Below are 24031 nucleotides of genomic sequence, written 5' to 3' on the forward strand. Positions count from 1 at the left end.
TTTTAGGGGGGTGAGAAGGATTACTTATCCTATCCTAGGTATTCCTTAAAGAGGTGGGGTTTCAGGTGTCTCCGGAAGGTGGTGATTGACTCCGCTGTCCTGGCGTCGTGAGGGAGTTTGTTCCACCATTGGGGGGCCAGAGCAGCGAACAGTTTTGACTGGGCTGAGCGGGAACTGTACTTCCTCAGTGGTAGGGAGGCGAGCAGGCCAGAGGTGGATGAACGCAGTGCCCTTGTTTGGGTGTAGGGCCTGATCAGAGCCTGATATGGGAATGAGGTAGGTAGTTGGATGGGCTATTTACAGATGGGATGAGTACAGCTGCAGCGATCGGTAAGCTTCTCAGATAGCTGATGCTTAAAGTTGGTGAGGGAGATATAAGTCTCCAACTTCAGCGATTTTTGCAATTCGTTCCAGTCATTGGCAGCAGAGAACTGGAAGGAAAGGTGCCCAAAGAGGTGTTGGCTTTGGGGATGACCAGTGAGATATACCTGCTGGAGTACGTGCTACGGGTGGGTGTTGTTATGGTGACCAGTGAGCTGAGATAAGGCGGAGCTTTACCTAGCAAAGACTTGTAGATGACCTGGAGCCAGTAGGTCTGGCGACGAATATGTAGCGAGGGCCAGCTGATGACAGCATACAGGTCGTAGTGGTGGGTGGTATATGGGGCTTTGATGACAAAACGGATGGTACTGTGATTAGCAATGCTGTAGACTGATGCTGAAACTGATTCTGATGTCAAATAAACTTTACTCTACAAAAGTAGGCTCAACTACCATGGTTTTCCATGCAATAAATACAAAATATGGGAAGTAGCCCAAAAACTGATCATAGCGCAAATGTTATAACATTTGTGTGCGTTGCTCAAAACTCATTATGGGGTTGGTTATTATTGTGACATGTGCTCCCTCTCCAGGTCACCGGGTTGCTTATTATTGCGCAAAGCGTCACGAGCATCAGCGCCCAATGACACTCACATGGACTCCATCACCTCCTTGATTATCTGCCCTATTTATGTCACTCCCTTCTGTTCCTTCCCCAGTCATTATTGTTTCTGTTTCAGTTTCATGTCTATGCGTTGTTTGTGTTTCTTGTTTCCCGAACTTGCTTCCCGAATCCCAGCAGAATAACGCCTCACCAAAGGGAAACATCAAGGGGTGTTTTTATGTTTTTATGTTGAAGGTAATGTCTGGGTGTCAGTACCACAGCTACCAGAAAGAACTCAGCCGGTTTGGTCAAACTCTCATGCCTCAGCTGGCTTGACAGGTGTTGGGGAAATGATGATTAAATGACTGAACAAATAATTTTAAATGGAACTGTAACTAAGTACATTTAACATTTACATTTAAGTAATTTAGCAGACGCTCTTATCCAGAGCGACTTACAAATTGGTGCATTCACCTTATGACATCCAGTGGAACAGCCACTTTACAATAGTGCATCTAAATCTTTTAAGGGGGGGGGGTGAGAAGGATTACTTTATCCTATCCTAGATATCCCTTAAAGAGGTGGGGTTTCAGGTGTCTCCGGAAGGTGGTGATTGACTCTGCTGTCCTGGCGTCGTGAGGGAGTTTGTTCCACCATTGGGGGGCCAGAGCAGCGAACAGTTTTGACTGAGCTGAGCGGGAACTGTACTTCCTCAGTGGTAGTGAGGCGAGCAGGCCAGAGGTGGATGAACGCAGTGCCCTTGTTTGGGTGTAGGGCCTGATCAGAGCCTGGAGGTACTGAGGTGCCGTTCCCCTCACAGCTCCGTAAGCAAGCACCATGGTCTTGTAGCGGATGCGAGCTTCAACTGGAAGCCAGTGGAGAGAGCGGAGGAGCGGGGTGACGTGAGATAACTTGGGAAGGTTGAACACCAGACGGGCTGCGGCGTTCTGGATGAGTTGTAGGGGTTTAATGGCACAGGCAGGGAGCCCAGCCAACAGCGAGTTGCAGTAATCCAGACGGGAGATGACAAGTGCCTGGATTAGGACCTGCGCCGCTTCCTGTGTGAGGCAGGGTCGTACTCTGCGGATGTTATAGAGCATGAACCTACAGGAACGGGCCACCGCCTTGATGTTAGTTGAGAACGACTTATACTCTGTTTTATTATATCTGATTAACAATATCAGTTCATAAGAAGGGATTGTGTGACACGGACAAGGAGTAATTAAAGTTAATGAACACCATTCCAACTAGGAAGAAACAAATGGGTTGGGGACTGTGTAAACAAATAAGGTCGTTAACCTAATGTTGAACCTACAGAAACTTAGCTCTGGGGTTTTTGATAAGGCAGTGAGTGCATTCCTAGGTTTTCTGTTAATTAAAACTGTCAGCTCAGTGGTGATCGATAATGTTGAGGGGTCAAAAGTTACCTGGGAGTGTGTTAGTAAGTTAGAATTAACTTTTCACCTCACTTTGTCCCGGTCGAGAGGAGGTGATTCTGTTAAAGCAATGAAATGGCATCATGATCTGTATATAAACTGTTGTTCGTGGTTAAGTAGCAGCGCGCTCCGAGAATAAATTCTATTACCTATTATTTAAAGACTGGTCTGCGTCTATTTTATGCAAACAAGAAATCTTAGAAATTCTCATAAAATAGATTAAGGGTTTTCAATTGATGAAACCACATTGGCATAATTAAATTAACTAACAACAGGTTCCCACGCCTCGACGGGTTTGACGGGTTCCCATGCCTCGGCGGGTTTGACGGGTTCCCCTGCCTCGGTGGGTTTGACAGGTTCCCCTGCCTTAGCTGACTCGACAGGCTCCCTTGCCTCAGCGGGTTCGATGGGCTCCCATGCCTTAGCTGACTCGACAGGCTCCCTTGCCTCAGCGGGTTCGATGGGCTCACATGCCTCAGCTGACTCGACAGGCTCCCTTGCCTCAGTGGGTTCGATAGGCTCACATGCCTCAGCTGACTCGACAGGCTCCCTTGCCTCAGCGGGTTCGATAGGCTCACATGAACAGGTTCCCGTGCCTCGACTGAAGCAACCGGGGAGGTCTCAGCTGGCTCATGAGGCTTTCACGCCTCAGCCGGTTTGTCAGGTTTCTGCGCCTCAGCGGAGATGACCGGTTCGCTCCTGATCCCCGGGATTGTCCCTTTGGTTGGCGTCCTGCTGCTGGACCAGCGTGCCGGGGAGGGGGGTACTGTCACGTATGTTCTCTCTCCGGCGCTCTGGGTTGCCATGCTCCCACGCCTCAGCCGGATTGACAGGTTCCCACACCTCACCAGAGGTGACCGGTCCGGTCCTGATCCCCGGGATCGTCATTTTGGTCGGCGTCGTGAGGGGGTACTGTCACGTGTGCTCCCTCTCTGGCCTCTAGGTCACTAGGCTGCTGATTATTTCACACAGTGTTATGCACATCAGCACTTAATGACACTCACCTGGACTCCATCACCTCCTTGATTATCTGCCCTATTCATGTCACTCCCTTTGGTTCCTTTCCCAGGCATTATTGTTTCTGTTTCAGTTTCATGTCTGTGCATTGTTTGTGTTTCTTGTTTCGTTTTATGTTTTGTTCATTTATTAAATTATTCACTCCCTGAACTTGCTTCCCGACTCCCAGCACACACGTTACAATTATGCTGCATTCAGTGTGTGGTGTTGTGGTTTCGATGTATATTCTCTTTTTTGACTGAGTTTGCCCCACCAATATTTCCATTCAAAAAAATATGGTATAGATATATTAATTAGTTCACGTCATAGAAAAACCTATAAATGTTTTGCAACAAAAGAAAGTAGGTTTTTCTTATTGGACAAGTTGACATAGTACTCCCCCCCCAATTTTCACCCGTGTGCCTCTATGTCTAGTGAATACAACCCTGTCCCTGAGATTACACGTGGTAACCCACACACTCACTGCAACAAGTAGATTCACTCGTCAGTCACAGTCAATTGGCAGCCACTAGCTACAGACTGCTACAGAGCCTAATTGTAACAATATAGACAATTTAGACTTTGTGGCTTTGGTAACTACTGACAACACTCCTCTCCAGCCTGCCTGGTTGCCTGCCTCACGAGAGAGTGAACACAAATTTTCCTGGAAAACAAGGTGTGTGTTAATAAAATAAGTTTGGATAATTCTAGATAGCTATAGGTTGGTCTTCCTCTAAAACCAACAAAACTACTAACGTTATCTTCAGTTAACATTAGCTGGCTAGATTGATGAGCCGGCAGCTAACAATAATCATTTAGACTCACTGAATATATGTGTTTCGCACAGAAAGATTAAACGATCTGCTGCTGCTACCCAAGGCCAAGAGATACAGAAGTTCCTGAAAAGGTTGGTCAACCAGTATGTTGGTCCAGTAATGTTGTAATTTATTTTATTTCCACTGCTGGTGATTATTCACAAATGTTTCTGGTAACAAACAAAAAACTACAAATTCAACAATAGAAGCGCAATAGAGAACAAAAGAGGAAAGGCTCACCCTCCACTTGTGCCGGATCATGAGGATACCTGGACCTATTGAGATGTGCCTTTTGTTAAGTAAATCAGGTGTTAAATGAGCTGAAAAGACCACTGGAGTAAGTATTAAAATAATGAATAATTACAGAAGAACACTAGGTCAGATTATGAAAGAATAGGTTTTATGAAACATTTTTAAAAAACATTGTTACAAAGTCTACTGTGTACAGTGTAAAATATTTTTCTACATTGAAACATGTCTGTCTTTAAAAAAAATGTCAAAGTCACATGCTTAACATTGTTTGTTTATAGAGTGAAATTCATATTTAAAGACATTGTAACCATTCTTTGCATAACGCTCAGCCCTGCTATTGTAGTTCGCTACGCTACAGAGTATGTTGTCCATTGACGTTGAAATGAAAAAGAACAAAGTTTGTGGTAGTTTAAAAGGGATTGATCCACCTTAGGCCAGGCAGGAGTGTTTCACATTCACATGACCCAAAAAGAAAACCCCCCAGCCTTATTTTGTCATAGCCTATGAATAGGACCAAGAGTTTTACCTGACCAGGTCATGAGATCAGGAAAAACTCCAGGCCCCAGAAAAGAAGCATCAAAATTTGGACACACCACTTTTGAACCTGTGATGCCACCTTTGACAACCACTCTAATCCTAATCAGTCAACACAAATGTGCTAAACTTTCTTTGAGCATTTTCCACAAACAAATCGCTTGCAATATTTACAAAACATAATAATAATCCAATCTTTAATTGATTTGTCCCTGTAGGGGAACTTGTTTTGGTGCTAAGTAGAACTCTTTTGAAGACCGATAAGAGGAGTATTTGATTTGCGCAGCAAACCCAGAGCTTCAATCACAAGAAAGATGCAAATGTGGCCAATCTTTGAATTAAAAAAAAAATTTTTTAACAGAAAATAAAAGTTGCACACCCTCAAAACCCCTGCCTGCCCTGTTTGTTATTGTGGACGATGGGATGGATGCAGATTGGGTCGTAAGTGGCAGTCCCTCACAGTCCAGACCCGACACGGTGGTAGAGTGTTGGTCTGTGATCCATTTCAAACTTTCAATGCATAAATCATGAATCAAAATTGTGTCTATTGCAAGAAAATATTGTAATTTCACATAACTATACCACAAGGTCGTGAAAACTCTACCTGCTTAATTCACGAGGAGAAAACTAACTGGAACTAGCATCCTAGCCAAGTTACTAGTTAGTTAGCTATTTGTTAGCTAGGCTACCAGTTAGCTTTTTCCCCTTATCAAGCCTAGCTAGCTAGCCCTACTGGCTACTGACCAAATTAGCTAACATTTTTGATTGTAGGTACTAAGATTAGTGATGTTAATTTGTATAATTTAGTGAAATTAAATTGCCCTGTGTGTATTTTCTTTAGCATACACAGCCTATATTGAGGAGCGGAAAAGCCTATCAACTGTCAGAGAGCACAAGAGCAGCTTCTCAAAAAGTCTCAAAAAGCTGGTACTGGAGTGAAAGCATGTGCTTTTGTAAGCCCAGTTAGGGCCGGCCCTGGACGTTCTCATGCCTTAGGTGAGACAAAAACAACTGCTGCCCCCGTCCCCCTGTACAGCAGGGGTTGGCAATAGGTTTGGCCTTGGCCAATTTTTTCTCAGCTAAAAGTTGGAAGAACAGAACGTAATAGCAGCCCAATTCATTGGCCTACACTACAAATTAAACACAATTTTTAACACACCTGGTTAGTAGGCTATATAATATGTTCAATACCATAGCCAATCTGATTTAATTGATAAAATCACCAATGTCTCTTAAAATTGTTTTTAAAATCATTCTTTGTGCATTGATTGGGGGAAAACACCTTGCGAGCAATAGAAAATGTTGCACTTTGTACTGCACTTTCCTTAAATGCTCCTTCATGATTCAATCAAAGATACCCAGCATTTCCCCAAGCTTCAGAAAGTTCTCATTATTTTGCTCATTCAGCCTGTCGGTGGTCCCACGTAGCGCAATGTTCTGGGTGGCCATTACGCGAATCAGGGCTATGAGCCTCCGCAGCACCTGCTGCCTGTGGAGAGCCTCTCCGCCAATAGCCCGATGGACTTGGGCATCGATAGTTTCCTTGGACACCAGCCTGATCTCCAGCTCCTTCCACCTCTAGAAACGATCTAGGTGGTCATGCGACTTATCATGTGAGCTGAGGAGATGGCACAGATTTCTTCCAGTCACTGGTTCCATCCGTGACCAGTGCAGATTTGCACTCGTGAAAAAAGTTTGCAGCAAAAACAGAAGGCTGCATCATTTTGCTTGGAATAGATGAGCCATGGTCTCTCCTCTCTCTTCCCGTTCGACAACCTCCTATTGTATTGGTCCACCGAAAATGTTTGTTGCCCCTAATTGTTTGAATGTTAAATGACGAGACAGAGGCATTGATGCGAGTAATCAGTCTTGTTCGGTACATCACAATACATCCGGGTATCTCAAGCACACCGGTAAGACACATGAGTTGCAGTAATGAACATTTACCAACAGATAGCATCACTGTGCCATCTTACACCCATAACATCTTCCCTTTAATAAAATAGGATAGAGGTGGTGTCAATTCACTAACAAAACAAACCTAGTAATAATTTCCAACATGAAGAGTTTAGTAAAAAAAATTCTCAGGTAACAACAACACATTTTGATATTCTCTTCACTTTTATCTCTGTCTGTCAACAATCCCTGATGGGAAACCTACAGATTAAGTATTTTTGGTGGCTGGGACAGACACCCGCAGCGTGAAAAGACAGGGGGTTTGTCTGCGAGGACTGCGGGTTCCCGCACAGGCGTGTCACCTGACGGTCTAAGGGGAGTATTGATGGGTGAGGGAGCGGCCAACCTGTGATCCTATGGCTCTTCTCCCAGTGCCTCAGGCATTTAACATTTATATTTAAGTCCAATTTGTAAGTCGCTCTGGATAAGAGCGTCTGCTAAATGACTTAAATGTTAAATGTAAATGTAAGTCATTTAGTAGACGCTCTTATCCAGAGCGACTTACTAATTGGTGCATTCACCTTATGACATCCAGTAGAACAGTCACTTTACAATAGTGCATCTAAATCTTAAAGGGGGGTGAGAAGGATTACTTATCCTATCCTAGGTATTCCTTAAAGAGGTGGGGTTTCAGGTGTCTCCGGAAGGTGGTGATTGACTCTGCTGTCCTGGCGTCGTGAGGGAGTTTGTTCCACCATAGGGGGGCCAGAGCAGCGAACAGTTTTGACTGGGCTGAGCGGGAACTGTACTTCCTCAGTGGTAGGGAGGCGAGCAGGCCAGAGGTGGATGAACGCAGTGCCCTTGTTTGGGTGTAGGGCCTGATCAGAGCCTGGAGGTACTGAGGTGCCGTTCCCCTCACAGCTCCGTAGGCAAGCACCATGGTCTTGTAGCGGATGCGAGCTTCAACTGGAAGCCAGTGGAGAGAGCGGAGGAGCGGGGTGACGTGAGAGAACTTGGGAAGGTTGAACACCAGACGGGCTGCGGCGTTCTGGATGAGTTGTAGGGGTTTAATGGCACAGGCAGGGAGCCCAGCCAACAGCGAGTTGCAGTAATCCAGACGGGAGATGACAAGTGCCTGGATTAGGACCTGCGCCGCTTCCTGTGTGAGGCAGGGTCGTACTCTGCGGATGTTGTAGAGCATGAACCTACAGGAACGGGCCACGTCACAGGCCCCATGTGACGTTCTGGTGTTCCGTCTTTTGTCATGCGACCCCTTTGAGGGTTCTGAGTAGTTGCTGGCTCAGCAATCCGAAGGTCAACCCTGTTACGACGGTACAGTGATCCATTCACTTCGACAAAGTAGGAGCGTGGTGCCACTTTCTGTACACAGGATCCGAGTCTCCAGAGGCCCATCCGGTTCCCTGGTAGTGGCTTCATTCACACCGTTTCACCCACCCTGAACTCAGGTAAGTCTTTTTCTGATTTGTCGTATATGAACTTGGAGACCTGTCTTCTGTGACGTAGCTTCACCAGCACCTCTGTCACCACACATGGCTCCAGGAGAGTGCTGGCTACTGGCAGAGCTGCTTTTAAGCGCTGTGCCATGAAGCGCTGGGCCGGGCTGCTATCCATGCCTTCTGTCGGAGTATTGCGCCACTGCAGGATTGCTTTCCAGGCATCTTTGCCCTCTCACAGAGCTATTTTGCAGAGGTTCTTTGCAATTTTTACTGCGGACTCCGCCTTCCCATTAGCTTTTGGGTGTCATGGTGATGAAGTGACTTGGTCGAATTCCCATCCTGCAGCACATTTTCGGAACTCAACTCCGGAGAATTGGGGTCCATTGTATGAAATTACCCTATCTGGCTGGCCATAGCGGGCAAACTGAGCCTTGCAGCGTTTGATCTTGTCTCTGCTGAGAGGTCGGGGAGGAGGTCAATCTCCCAAAAGTCTGAGTAATGATCGACTACCAGCAGAAAGTCTTTGCCACTGTGCTGGAAGAGATCTAGACTTACTATCTGCCAGGGGCGCATCGGTAGCTCGTGGGACATCATTGTCTCTCTCTGTTGCTCAATGGCATATTCATTGCAGATTGTGCATTTACTGACATAGTCTTTGATTTCACTCTGCATTTCTGGCCAATACAGTGTGTCACGTGCTTGTCTGTAACATGCCTCACCTCCTATATGACTTGAGTGCACGAGTGTCAACATCTCAGGGCGCAGAGAATAACGACTCCCTTATTTTTTGTTTTGAACACTGGCCAATATTTTCTGACGCCTAAAGCAGTTTCTTCCCTGCAGTCGGGCCAGCCCATCAGAATCACAGACCTCAATGCCTGGAGTTGCTCGTCCCTGTCTGTGTGCTGTCTGATTTGTATAAGGTGCTGGTCCGTAACATTGAGGTAGTCAGTCTGGTTGATGTGTTCAACATCCACTTGCTCTGTTTGTAAGCTGCACACTGCGCGTTGTTCATGCATGGAGCATGTGTGAGTGCCTGATGCAGTAGCCCTGTTGAGCGTGTCACTCACATACATCTCTGGCCCTGGCTTATACACCACCTTGAGGTTGTAGTTTTGTAGGGCCAGTAGCATGCTCTCCAGTCGTTTTGGGGCATTCAGAAGAGGCTTTTGATGTACAGGTAGTGGTGGAAGCGTTGGCATGCAAACACAATGCTGAGGCACTCCTTCTCTATCTGGGCATAGTTCTACTCTGTTGGGGTGAGTGCCCTAGAGGCGAATGCCACAGGCTGGCCCTCCTGCATGAGGCAACAGCCAAGTCCATACTGGCTTGAGTCACTCTGAATCGTGACAGGTTTTGACACATTGTAGTATGGCAGTACAGGTGTCTGGATGAGCAGTTGTTTTATTTCCCTCACCGCTGCGTCATGTTTTGGGAGCCAATGCCAGATAGTGTCCTTGTCATTGAGCCTCCTTATTGGCTCACACACTTCAGAGAGTCGCGGTAGGATTTTGGCCAGGTAGGTGACGAATCCGATGAAGCGCTGCACTTCCGTCACGTCAGATGGGTGGGGCATTTCCAAGACAGCCTTCACTTTTTCAGGATCCACCTTCAATCCGGTGGAGGACAAGATGTGCCCATGAAAGCGGACCTCTGGCACTTTAAACTGAAGCTTTTTTATGCTTAGCCTTAGCTTGACCTGTCTGCATCTGACCATCAGGGCCAACAGCTTGGTGTCATGGTCACATTCTGCCTCCTCATTACTGTCCCCACAGCCCACTACGAGAATGTCATCTGCTATGGGTTCCACGCCACTGGGTCCCATCAACAGCTCATGCTTTTTCCGCTGATACACCTCGGGAGCCACGGAGACACCAAACGGAAGCTTCAACCACCTCTTCCAGCCCCAGGGTGTCCAAAAGGTGGTCATGTAGCTGCTGGGCTCATCGAGCTTGCACTGCAGGAAGGCATCTCTGGCATCCACGAGAGTGAAGACTCTGGCCTTTGGGAGCTTGTAAAGAACATCCTCCAACATGGGCATAATGTAATGTGAACATCACAGAGCCCCCGGTTGAGGTGTTTAGGATCATTGCATATCCGTAGCTTGTCTGGTTTCTTGACGATAACCATATTACTTATCCAGTCTGTAGGCTCGGTGACAGATATGATGTGGCCATCTGCTTCGTATTTGTCAAGCTGAGCCTTCGTAGCTGCTTTCATGGCCACTGGTACTTTGCGGGGTGCACACTGGACAGGCTGGATTGCTGCGTCCAACTCAAAGTGGACTTCCTCGGGAACTGACTCGACCGGTGCGTTGAAGACATCATGGCACTTGCTTAGGAGTGTCTCCTTGCTCAGGGGCCCAGCCTGGACTTTGTCTATAATGTTAAGATCAGCTGGGATGGTGAAGTTAATAAGCCCAAGGCGCTCGCATGTAGAACCTGACAGTAATGGCTGTTGACTAGCCTCAACTATTTCAAACTCAAGGGTGTGTTTTTGGCCACGTAAAACACACTCTGTCACACACAGGCCTAAAGAGGTCATGAACTGGCCTGAATACAGTTTCAGATTGGTGCTACTCTGTGTGAGTTTGTCTCTGGGCGCGAGCCTCCTTTTGTCTTTAAGGCTCATAACATTGCATGTGCCCCCTGAATCTAGCTGGCATTGCTGTGGTTTATTATTAAGTAGCAGAGTGACAAATCACTTTTGTCCTTTTGCCCTCACTGCCCATATGCACTCGCTAGTATATACATCCTCTGTGATGTCGTTCCCTTCATCTGTGTTTGTTTCCATGGAGTGCACTTTACCCTCCTTTCTCTTGCTTTTCATGCAGACCCTTGCAAAGTGATTAGCTGTACCACAGGATTTGCATATTTTTCCATAGGCTGGGCAGTGTTCTTTTCCTCGTCCATAAGAAATACCACAATATCGGCATGTATTGGGGTTGTCTAATGCAGAGTTGGCTGTCGTATTAGCATTAGCGGTGGCAAAGGGGAATTTCTTTACTGGCTGCCTGACTGTAGCATTGACATTGTCCATATGTTGCCTTTCTAGCTCCATGGACCTTATCCGTATATCAGTAAGCTCTGCTGCACGGCATGTCTCCTCTGCCAAGGCCAGCGTCAGGTCGCGTTCTCTCTGCAAACGTCTGCGGGTGCCCTCATCAGTTATACCAAGCACAATCTTATCTCTGATCAGTTCATCTCTTAAAGCACCCTCGTCACATGTAGCTGCCTTTTCCCTTAACCTAGTGACAAAGCTGTCAATGGACTCCCCGTCCTCCTGTTTGCAACAACCAAAAACATAATGCTTGTAGATGACATTCTTTGCTGGCTTAAAGTAATGTTCAAGAGCATCAAGAATAGATATAGCGTTGCCTTGCTGAGCTGCTGTTAGTTTCAGGTTGTGTTTGTATACGTGTCGGCATTCAGTTCCCATTATAGTCCTCAAGGTGGCAGCCACTACCTCATCTTCCTTTTCCAGAAGTCCCGTTGCTAGCGCATAGTCCTCCTATTCACCTGTAAACGTATCCCAGTTCGTGCTCCAATCTCCGCTGAGATTCATAATGGCGGGAGGGGGAATTTTCGCAGCCTTGTCTAACCGGTGCTAACAACACTGAAGCTAGCAAACTTACTCTAGCTAATGCCAATTCCGGCGAAATTTTACTCAAATAAGCATTTGTTTGGTAGACCAGAACAGGTGCAATCTATGCAATTTATTATGTGACTTCCTAAGCACAGATTGTTGAAATAAAGCCTTTGAATACAAAAGCATTTGAACTGCCATGAATCGGAACGACAGTGCCACCGACGAAGAAGAACAGCCACAGCGTAATATTATTTTCCTCACAATGTCGGGCTCCATGAACTTGTGAGTTCTCGGGTAAAACATATGCCTGTCATTAAGAAGTTAGATTTTTTTTAAATGACAAACCCTATCAACACATTTGGCAATGGGCTCGTCCACCAGCTGATTTCCTAGTATACCACAATGCATCAGTTTTTCCTGTTACGACTAATCTAATGAGCTAACTCTCTTGGCTACTTGTGCTCGTGGGACAAAAATGAATGGCAGGAAAGTGGCCATGTGATTCATTTTCCCAGCATATTGGGCTGAAACAAAATAATCCATATTGTGACTTTAAATGAGAGCCTAAAACCTAACTTGATATATTTATGCACAACTTTAACTTTAATTTAAATCATGTTTTGTTGACATCAATAAGGATTTGGTAAAATAAAGTGAGAAAGAGTGACAGTTGTTGAATGGAATGTTTTAGTGATTACATGACATGCAGTAGAAGAGTCCCTAGCCGACCTGGTTAAATATTTAAAACAACTTCCAATGTTTGTGTTCAAGGTGCATTTGATATAACTTGATGCTTGCAATTTTGGGGCTATTCCATACAAGGTAGATTAAATATAATGTAATGCAAATATTTCAGTCATTAGTCATTATTGAGGTTGTTGACTTTTTTACCACTCCCATTGAACACAGGTCACTTCAGATAAGTCCCTATTGGTCTTTGAACTTCAGCTGTTGAGACATCGCTCGCCGGTGAACATAGTTCTGACAGACGATTGCAAGTAAGTGTTTACACCTTTCCTTTAGTTTATTTACTTTTAGGCAAATGATTTGTCTCACTTAGAGACATAATCTTTCCTCAGTTTGTCATATTTAGAAAGACCACACACTCACCAACACCTATCTTAGAATAACAGTACAAAGTAAAGCACAACTAGACCGTTTAGCTTTTCTCACAACATGTGAACACATTTGTCAGTCCAGCAATGATCAATAATATGGACAATTAGCTCCATTCTGCATGTTTCAGCAACTTTTCCTCTACTGTAGTGTCTTGTTGTTTGGTTATGTGTAATTATTGCCGCCTGTTACTGTGAGTGACAGTGGACAAGTAAATATACACAGCATACATTGTTGAATATCGTTTAACTGCAACTGACATCTACATGGATTTTTTGTATTAATGATTGCACATTAGTAGACTTTGACAGAGAGCTAAAGCAAGTATAAAAAATATTGCAACATGTTGTATACAACAAGATAAAGCTTTATCCTTCCTCTATGAATTACATTTTGACAACAATACTTAATAAAACATTTTTAAAAATTACTTTTATTTAACCAGGTAGGCCAGTTGAGAACAAGTTCTCATTTACAACTACAACTGCGACAAGATTAAGCAAAGCAGTGCGACAAAAACAACAGAGTTACACATGGGATAAACAATCGTACAGTCAATAACACTTAACACTTAAGACTTGTCAAATCACTCTATAATGACACATTGTTTTATGACACAATATTGATATAGCTGATGTTTGGGAAGTAAGAGCTTTTAATGAGGTTTTTTACATTTCATTCAAGGGAAGTACAATAAAGGTTTTCCTGTTTGCACGTTGAAGTCCATCAGCTATTTCATCCAGGGCAAAAACTCATGGTCAATATCTTTATCAATCCAGTTAATGATTTCCACTCGGAATGCTCATGTGTACTAAATCAAATCAAATCCAATTTTACTTGTCACATACACATGGTTAGCAGATGTTAATGCAAGTGTAGTGAAATGCTTGTGCTTCTAGTTCTGACAATGCAGTAATAACCAACGAGTAATCTAACCTAACAATTCCACAACTACTACCTCATACACACAAGTGTAAAGGGATAAAGAATATGTACATAAAGATATATGAATGAGTGATGGTACAGAACGGCATAGGCAAGATGCAGTAGATGGTATCGAGTACAGTATATACATATGAGATGAGTAATGTAGGGTATGTAAACAAAGTGGCATAGTTTAAAGTGGCTAGTGATACATGTATTACATAAATATGCAGTAGATGGTATAGAGTACAGTATATACAAATACATATGAGATGAGTAATGTAGGGTGTGTCAACATTATATTATGTGGCATTGTTTAAAGTGGCTAGTGATACATTTTTTACATCAATTTCCATTCTTAAAGTGGCTGGAGTTGAGTCACTATGTTGGCAGCAGCCACTCATTGTTAGTGGTGGCTGTTTAACAGTCTGATGTCCTTGAGATAGAAGCTGTTTTTCAGTCTCTCGGTCCCTGCTTTGACGCACCTGTACTGACCTCGCCTTCTGGATGATAGCGGGGTGAACAGGCAGTGGCTCGGGTGGTTGTTGTCCATGATGATCTTCATGGCCTTCCTGTGACATTGGGTGGAGCAGGTAGTTTGCCCCCGGTGATGCATTGTGCTGGCATGCATAGAGCCTTACATAATATTTTGTTACATGTTGAAATAACATCAAGTATTCCTTAAAATCAAGTCACACATTTGATTTTAACAGTGATAATTAAAGTCTGACTCTCGCTTCTTGTGCACTTCAACAGCAAGAGTATCAGAAAATATTTCACAGCCTGATTATGTAAAAGAAAACTCATAGTAGTTGTAAACTAGGCATGCTTAAGGAAAGTCTCTAGTGTATGCAAACAACACCTTTTTAGCCAGCAATAATATGCATTACATTCTCTCCTACAACTAGTCATTGAAAAATACACTTGTCTCTTTAAGGGGGAAGAAGAAATGTGACATGATCGTGTAAAAACCAACTTGCACAGGAATAATCAATTGCGTAATAGAGAAACTGCAGCGCAAGCAACAAGGACTTCTCCAAGAGCTGAAGTTGCTTGCTTGCACTGCAGTTTCTCTAGGGTATCATTGGTTCGGCTAAGGTTGTTCAAAGAGGTATTTCAGAGAAGGGGATAAGACTACATGTGTAGTGGTTGAATTGGAAGAGAGAAACAATAGAATAACTCCACGACTTCAGTGTATGACCAACAACAGGTGAGATGAGGACAGCACAACTACGGAGTAGCTAAGCTTTGTAAGTAGATACAATCTATGTTTAACAAACCTGCTCATGGATGCAAGGAATAATCCATCTTAATAAAACAGCTCCCGTCACATACAGTAAGTCATATTGATTCTGCATCTGATGATGGCTACGTGCTGTATTTACCACAGTATGGGACTATAATCTTAAACCAGGGCTGTTCTTCCATTATGGAGGGCAAATTTACCATGTCTGATTAACTACACAAATATTTTTTCAGAGTGACAGCCATGACTATTGGATTATATGATTCAGTGCAGGAATCTAACAAAAGCCTACAGGCTGCTGTCTTACAGGCATAAACTAAGTAAAAACTAAACTTGTCATGAACTAAACCAGGTCTGTTATGTTGTTTTTTGATTGTATAAATTCCCATACCCAATGTTGGTTTTTCTGGATGCCTTTTCTATACTGAACAAAAATAAAAAACAACTTCAACGATTTTGCTGAGTTACAGTTCATATAAGGAAATCGTTTTAACATGACTGCCACATTATTATTATTATTATTATTATTATAGTTCTGGATGGCGGTATGAGAGGTTTTATAATAAATACCGTTACAGTGATTAAATTCATTAATCATTTATTTAAAGGGAAAGGGCTCTTAAAAATAAAAAAGTGTTTCAGGCAGTGATAAAACATGATACAGCATATTGTAGAATACTTCCCATAAATGTCATGTGAGCAACCTGGTCTCAGAGCAAAACATGATTTATTTATTGCATACACAAGTTCGATTTGACCGTTTTCTATGATATATTATGATATATTACATTCGACTGCTTTAGTATGATATATTACGTTTGACCACTTTAGTATGATATATTACGTTTGACCACTTTAGTATGATATATTACGTTTGACCACTTTAGTATGATATATTACTTTTGACTTCTTTAGTATGATATATTACGTTTGACTGCTTTAGTATGATATATTACGTTTGAATGCTTAAGTATGATATGTTAACAACTACCTCTTTCCCAACTGTATTTAATTTATTAATTTATTTTGCTCCTTTGCACCCCATTATTTTTATTTATACTTTGCACATTCTTCCATTGCAAAACTACCATTCCAGTGTTTTACTTGCTATATTGTATTTACTTTGCCACCATGGCCTTTTTGCCTTTACCTCCCTTCTCACCTAATTTGCTCACATTGTATATAGACTTGTTTATACTGTATTATTGACTGTATGTTTGTTTTACTCCATGTGTAACTCTGTGTCGTTGTATCTGTCGAACTGCTTTGCTTTATCTTGGCACGGTCGCAATTGTAAATGAGAACTTGTTCTCAACTTGCCTACCTGGTTAAATAAAGGTGAAATAAAAAATATTACTTTTGACTTCTTTAGTATGATATATTACGTTTGACCACTTTAGTATGATATATTACGTTTGACCACTTTAGTATGATATATTACGTTTGGCCACTTTAGTATGATATATTACGTTTGACCACTTTAGTATGATATATTACGTTTGACAACTTTAGTATGATATATTACGTTTGACCACTTTAGTATGATATATTACGTTTGACCACTTTAGTATGATATATTACGTTTGACCACTTTAGTATGATATATTATGTTTGACCACTTTAGTATGATATATTACGTTTGACTGCTTTAGTATGATATATTACGTTTGACTGCTTTAGTATGATATATTACTTTTGACTTCTTTAGTATGATATATTTTGTTTGACCACTTTAGTGTGATATATTACGTTTGACTGCTTTAGTATGATATATTACTTTTGACTTCTTTAGTATGATATATTACTTTCAACTGTTTTAGTATCATGTGCCATGTTAGATTAGGGGTTAAGGTTAGGAGAAAGGTTAAAGTGTTAAGGTTATAGAGAAGGGTTAGCTAACATGCTAAGTGGTTGCAAGGTAGCTAAAAAGTGGTAAGTAGTCCAAAGTTGCTAATTTGCCAAAATGAGATTCAAACACTGAACTTTTGGGTTGCTAGGCATTTGTGTATGTTTGGTATCACTTACTGTCATACCAAATGTAACATATCATACTAATTTGAGTGTTCCAGATTTACGTATACAAATGTAATGGGCTCAATTTTGCTCACACAAAATAGCACTGAGCTGTGCAACAAATACTGTAAAATGTACTTTACTCTGCATGGTGATTGATGTTACTATTTTTATAATAGTAAACACTATAATGTCTTAATTATCATAAGAGTACGAGTAGATTTTAAATGGTTTCCATGTTAGCTAGTTTATTAATATAACTTAAATGTTTCCCTCCACTCTGCAATGCAGGTGAAGGGAAAAGCAATACCAATTGTACTTTGGCTGAACATGACTAATTCCCTCTAACAGTAGCGAATTCAAAAGCTCACAGTTGGCATTGTCTGTTACTCACACACATTATATTATGTTTGAAACTACTTTTGTTTCTTGTCAATTGGCCACATTTCATTTCCCCTTTTTGGTGCACCCTCAGCATGTGATTAAAATCTCAGCATTTAAATATATGACAGTTGTTTTGTTTGGTCTGCTTTCATGCTGGCCAACTAGCCACTGAAGTTAAAAAAGAGTAGGATGGATATTGTCTGATATGAGTACTTTAGTACCTTTTAACTCTGTTCCATACTTTCCTCCTCATAAATCAAATGATAAAATCCAACTTGACAAAAGAAATGTGACCAGATATACAGAGGTCAGTGACACATTTCTACAAAAAGGAATGTGCCTGTTCAGTGAGGAGAAATCAAATCACATTTATTTATAAAGACCTTCTTACATCAGCTGATATCTCAAAGTGCTGTACAGAAACCCAGCCTAAAACCCCAAACAGTAAGCTATGCAGGTGTAGAAGCATGGTGGCTAGGAAAAACTCCTAGAAAGGCCAGAACATCAGAAGAAACCTAGAGAGGAACCAGACTACGAGAGGTGGCCAGTCCTAGTTATGGTTATGGTTATGCTGAGTGGAGTCTGGTTATGCCGTGTGGAGATTATAGCAGAACATGGCCAAGATGTTCAAATGTTCATAGATGACCAGCAGGGTCAAATAATAATAATCACAGTGGTTGTCGAGGGTGCAATAGGTCAGCACCTCGGGAGTAAATGTCAGTTGGCTTTTCATAGCCGATCATTCAGAGTATCTCTACCGCTCCTGCTGTCTCCAGAGAGTTCGAAACTGCACGCCTGGTACAGGTAGCACGTCCGGTGAACAGGTCAGGGTTCCATAGCCGCAGGCAGAACAGTTGATACTGGAGCAGCAGCACGGCCAGGTGGACTGGGGACAGCAAGGATTCATCAGGCCAGGTAGTCCTGAGGCATGGTCCTAGGGATCAGGTCCCCAGAGAGAGAGAGACAGAAAGAGAGAAAGAAAGAGAGAGAGTGAGAATTAGAGAAAACATACTTAAATTCACACAGGACACCGGATAAGACAGGAGAAATACTCCAGATATAACAGTCTGACATAAAAATGAAGCTCTATGGGAGAAATCCCTGCCTCCAGCTGTTTGCTTAGAAATTCTAGGGACAGTTAGGAGGCCTGCATCTTGTGACCGTAGCGTACGTGTAGGTATGTACGGCAGGACCAAATCGGAAAGATAGGTAGGAGCAACCCCATGTAATGTTTTGTAGGTTAGCAGTAAAACCTTGAAATCGGCCCTTGCCTCAACAGGAGGCCAGTGTAGAGAGGCTAGCACTGGAGTAATGTGATTTTTTGGGGGGTTCTGGTCAAGATTCTAGCAGCTGTGTTTAGCACTACCTGAAGTTTATTTAGTGCCTTATCCGGGAGCGTTGCAGTCGTCTAACCTAGAAGTGACAAAAGCATGGATACATTTTACTGCATAATTTTTGGGCAGAAAGTTTCTGATTTTTGCAATGTTACGTAGATGGAAAAAAGCTGTCCTTGAAACAGTCTTGATATGTTCATCAAAAGAGAGATCAGGGTCCAGAGTAACACCAAACACCTATAATAGAGGAACTGGAGGAACCCTGGACTGGAGGCATGGCTTAGTAGGACCTTGGCTTTCAGATAGATATTTTTAGGTCACCCATGGGAGTAAATGTCATTCCTGTTCATCTTTTCTGTTGTATTGTCATCACATGTTAAGGTTGAAAACGGACAGTTTTGTAGATTCAATGAGACTTACTGAGGTGTATGAGTTCCTCAAGATCCTATGCAAAGTTTGAATAGTACCACTGTATTACACTATGCAATCAGCAATGTTAATTATGACTATGATATTAGAATGTGTAATATGCACAAATATTCAAGGACAATTTACATTTGCAGTGTACAACCATAACATGATGCACAGAAGTTATATATCCTCTAACTGGTGGCCAAAAAGAACCATGTGAAAGCAAAGCCTCCGATCTTCTGATAGGCTGCCACCTCTACAATATATTATTTTAAAAGTTCCAAATTAAACACCCCCCATCACAAAAGGGGGGTCCACGAACGAAGACCATTTTTCAGAGGGATTCCTAAAGGAACCTTTTTGATCTTGAAAGGTTCCCAGTGTGACAATTTCTTTGAACTCCAAAACGATCTTCCAGGCTCTTTTACTTCTAAAGGCGTCGGCATGCTTCCTAGCCGAAACAGTTTTGAAGAGCTTGTGTAGAACACCTACTCATTCAAGAGTTTTTCTTTATTTTTTACTATTTTCTAAATTGAAAAATAATAGTTAAGACATCAAAACTATGAAATGTAGTAACCAAAAAAAGTGTTAAACAAATCAAAATATATGTTTTCTTCGAGATTCTTTAAATGGCCACCCTTTGCGTGATGACAGCTTTGCACACTCTTGGCATTGCAGCCCAAATAAATCATTCACAGAGTTCAAGTAACAGACACATCTCAACATCGACTAATCAGAGAAGACTGTGTGAATCAGGCCTTCATGGTCAACTTGTCCGTCTGTGTGAGAAATAAATATTAGAAACATACTCTGGGACAGTTGTGGGATGTGATAGATCCCAAGTGAATACAGTGTCGTGGAAATGTCCTGTATTACCAAATAATGAAAGAGCAAACCCACACACAAGTCAGAGTCATATTATAAAGTCCATCTTTAATTATGAGCTTCACCATAGCACTGTGACTCTCAGATCAATTCAGTGTCTATAAATTAATATATCTGAGAGTGCTTACAAAACAGTTCTTAGTATAATTTATAGCCAAGACACACCCATCTCAACTCACATGACGAATAACAGATCTTAGGAACATTACACAAAGAACCTTTTACTTGAAAGAGGAGTATCCCATAGCTAGATAGCATTAGCTATAAATTATGGTTCAGGTTGGTCTCCTAAACAAAGTTCCTTATCTCGTTCTTGGTACCACTTAGGACCAAAACATTACCTCATCCAAAGGCATATATTAATTGTAATGTAATGCTTTATTATAAAAATGTATTTTTATGGTGAAAATTATCTTCCCGAAACTCACAAGACGCCTATGTACAGTATGCCAGTTAGGCTCTACACTGGTTGTAAAGAGGATTAATGTGCCTAATTTTAAGAAGTTATTATGCCCCTATAGCTGTGATACATGGGCTAGGCTACATGAGGTAGGTGACTATGATTAGAAAAAGTCGACAAAAAAAGGCATGTGCTGTTTCTTGCCTTACTACACATGCTGGGCATCATTCACACGTGATAATATTGTCACCCATTAGTCTATTCTTCATTTAGTCTTATCTTTACATATGCTAAACAATATATGTGTGAAATTGGTTTGGATTTAGAATGGACCATTATCATGCACCTGTCTTGGAACAGAGGCCAAGGGAAAAAATACATGTCATCTATGCACATAAATAGTGAATGGAAGACACTTTCCCCGTGTTTCATTTCCATGCCGGCCAGATATGCTTATACTCCTGTTGTAAAGCAAAGCAATGTGCTTAATATTAGGAAAGTTGAGAAATAAATATAGAAAGCTGATGGGGCCTCCTCTTTTTAATAGAGGCCATCAAAACCCTGTTTTGTCACACCATTTCATAGCCTATAGAGATGTTGCGCAATGAGCTCATGGACTCTCAGGAGTGTTTGATTAGATTTCAATTACATTTCCATTGATGTCATAGTGATTATAGGAATAATAGAGTGCTGGTTGCCATGCAGTTAGCACGTTTGGTAGGCTACTAATGACTACCAGCAGCATCAGAGCTTGGAGAAGCCTAGTTACCATGACTAAATGGTCATGTGGAATTTGACTGCGGTCATGACTTGTGACCGCTGGTGTGACGTTAACAGCCCTTGTCACACCAGATACTGACTGGTTTCCGATCAACCTTTTCTACCTTTTTTTAAAGGTATCTGTGACCAACAGCTGAATATCTGTATTCCCAGTCATGTGAAATCCATAGATTAGGCCATAATGAATTAATTTCAATTGACTAAATTCCTTATCTCAACTGTAACTAAGTAAAATCTTTGAAATTATTGCATGTTGCATTTATATTTTTGTGCAGTGTACATTTGTGATTTTATTTTCGAATTATCTGTTGCTCGGTGAACATGCGAGAATAAATAATAATAATAATAATAGCAATATGGATGGTGTAAAGAGATAGATGGGAGGGGTTGAATGGAGCTGAAGGGTGGGACTATATAGGTTCAGAACTTTTGAGAAAGAGCACAGTTAGAAATATATTGCAAATAGACATCAGAACATCAGAAATAGAGGATAGATTGGGCCCATAGAATGTATATAGAATGAATAAGCTGTGGAAGCCTAAGTGTTGTTGTTCATTAGTTTACCCCAATAAGGGGAGGGGTGGTAGGGTTTACAGGAAATAATATAGGAAAATATATTTTAAAAAGATATTGTGTGTATATATATATATGTATGTATATTTGTGTGTGTGTGTGTGTGTGTGTGTGTGTGTGTGTGTGTGTGTGTGTGTGTGTGTGTGTGTGTGTGTGTGTGTGTGTGTGTGTGTGTGTGTGTGTGTGTGTGTGTGTGTGTGTGTGTGTGTATATATATATTCTATAAATATACTACCGCTCAAATGGGGTCACTAAGAAATGTCCTTGTTTTTGTAAGAAAAGCTACTTTTTGTCCATTAAAATAACATCAAATTGATCAGAAGTACAGTGTAGACATTGTTAATGTTGTAAATGACTATTGTAGCTGGAAACGACCATTTCTGAAATTTTATATGGAAAATCTACATGGGCGTACAGAGGCCCATTATCAGCAACCATTACTCCTGTGTTCCAATGGCACATTGTGTTAGCTAATCCAAGTTGATCATTTTAAAAGGCTAATTGATCATTAGAAAACCCTTTTGCAATTATGTTAGCACAGCAGAAAACTATTGTCCTGATTTAAGAAGCAGTAAAATGGGCCTTCTTTAGACAAGTTGAGTATCTAGAGAAATATAATTGGATTGAAATACAATAAAATAAAGTGCAAAATCTATTAATCAAAAACAACACTTTGTTTAAGGAGAAGTAACATGCAGTGAAAACAAATATTAAACTTTAACTTTTAAACTTGAACTGAGTAAAAACTCTAAATATGTGATTGCACAGTAATGTTCACTTGTTTGAGGTTGAGGGTGATACTTGGTGGTGTCCCATCTTTTCCACAAGTTCATCAATGTTCGAGGAGTGGGCTCTGAGGCTGAGGAAATCCTCAGAATTGAGTGGAGGTGTTCAGCAGTAAGTCGACTTCTGTGTGATGTTTTGTTCAAGTTCATCAAAGAAAACAGTTGTTCACACAGGTATGTGCTGCCAAACATAGACAACGTTTGAGCAGCCTGGATGCGCAGCTGGGGCGTGTGTCGGGGAGGAAACGGGCGAACTCCGCAGCACCCACTGCCGCATATTTTGCCCCCTGCGCATCATTGCATTGGAGGTCAATCAACTCCATTTGGAGGTTTGGTGGTGAGCTTTCCACGTCAACAGCAAATGGGTTACTGAGCAGTTCCAACCTGCTTTTGTGCTTCAAAGTCAGCAAATCGGCGTCGAAAGTCAGCGGCAAGCATACCTATTGTATCAGCCAACTGTGCGCTCGGGAACGCACTGGTAGAGAGCTTCTCTTTCATGGTCTGGCAGCTGGGAAGAGTGGCTCAAATTTTCTTTCATCTCGTCTCCCACAGAGTCAGTTTGGTTTTAAATGCCTTCACTGTACTGTACATATCAGAGATGACACGATCCCGACCCTGCAGCTGCAAGTTCATTGCATTCAGATGACTCGTAATGTCACACAGAAAAGCCATTTCACACAGAAACATTTCGTCTCGGGAGTTGTGTTGTGTCTTTCCCTTTGCTGTCCAGAACAGACAAATCTCCTCATCAAACATCTTTGAAGCACCTTTCCTGGCTTAGCCATCGCAGATAAGGCAAATCACCCATGCTCCGTTTCTAACTCCGTCAGAAATGCCTTGAACTGGCGGTGATTCAAACCTTTGGCTCTGATAAAGTTAACTGTGCGCGTGATGATGCTCATTACATGCTCCATTTTCAAGGCTTTACCGCACAACGCTTCCTGGTGTATGATACAATGATAAGCTGTCAGCTCACCTGTCGCGTTTTCCTCTTGCATCTTTTCCCGTATCTTCGCCACCAGTCCGCTCCTGTGTCCACATCGCAGGTGCTCACGTCGGTTGTCAAACCCACGAGTTTTTCCCAAGGCAGCTCCATCTCATTTACACATCTTGACACCTCTTCATACAAATCATGCCCCGTAGTTGTGCCATGCATAGGACGTAAAGCCAAAAACTCCTCTGTCACGCTTAGGCTGGAGTCCACTCCGCGGATGAAAATTGACAACTGGGCAATGTCAGAAATGTCGGTGCTCTCATCCACAGCCAAGGAATATGCAATGAA

At 42.2% G+C, this 24031-nt stretch overlaps 1 protein-coding gene across 16 annotated transcripts in view; it reads left to right on the forward strand.

Moving 5' to 3' along the window:
* The first annotated feature begins 12804 nt into the window (after window positions 1-12804).
* The window catches only part of LOC118389060 (equilibrative nucleoside transporter 1-like), an 87067-nt gene continuing 75840 nt past the window's right edge, over window positions 12805-24031 (forward strand). For 2 of the 16 annotated variants that reach the window (XM_052527366.1, XM_052527365.1), the window contains exon 1: window positions 12825-12896. The gene's annotated coding sequence lies outside the window, so the exon portion shown is untranslated. Of the gene's footprint in view, window positions 12897-14996; window positions 15189-24031 lie in introns of those variants that run through there. The other 14 variants (XM_052527375.1, XM_052527368.1, XM_052527372.1 and 11 more) reach the window with 13 other exon arrangements.

Source organism: Oncorhynchus keta, chromosome 10 (genome assembly GCF_023373465.1).
Source record: "Oncorhynchus keta strain PuntledgeMale-10-30-2019 chromosome 10, Oket_V2, whole genome shotgun sequence".
In the NCBI taxonomy this organism is placed as follows: domain Eukaryota; kingdom Metazoa; phylum Chordata; class Actinopteri; order Salmoniformes; family Salmonidae; genus Oncorhynchus; species Oncorhynchus keta.